Source organism: Phalaenopsis equestris, unplaced genomic scaffold, assembly GCF_001263595.1.
Source record: "Phalaenopsis equestris unplaced genomic scaffold, ASM126359v1 Scaffold000312, whole genome shotgun sequence".
NCBI lineage: Eukaryota > Viridiplantae > Streptophyta > Magnoliopsida > Asparagales > Orchidaceae > Phalaenopsis > Phalaenopsis equestris.
Window position 1 is genome coordinate 123,926 of NW_018164754.1, and position 418 is coordinate 124,343.

Sequence of the window (418 nt, forward strand, 5' to 3'; positions counted from 1 at the left end):
AATTTTGATAACTCTTAAATAACAAATTATACTAATAAAGTTTCTAATGTGATATTCAATATATAAGAAAACATCATTCTCCTTATCAAGAAATTATAGTGAATGGATAAAGTGAATCAGTTCAAATTGTATTGTGCCAAATAGAAGCATACATATTCTTTTCCCTTTTGGTCCAGGCATAAAGAACATTGACTAATCCTACACTTGTTTATTGAATCTGCGGCTAGACTGGGAGAATAGCAGCTCTCACTTCGGAGCTCCCACATTCCCCTCGCCTGAGGGCTAACATCTACACTTCAGCACCCCACGCCCGAAAATTTTATTTCCCTATTTATTTGCACCTTATTTATTTACACCCAAATTTTAAGGACTTTGACCTCCCTGAATCTTGGATGTAATCTTCACTTTAGTTGTAAAA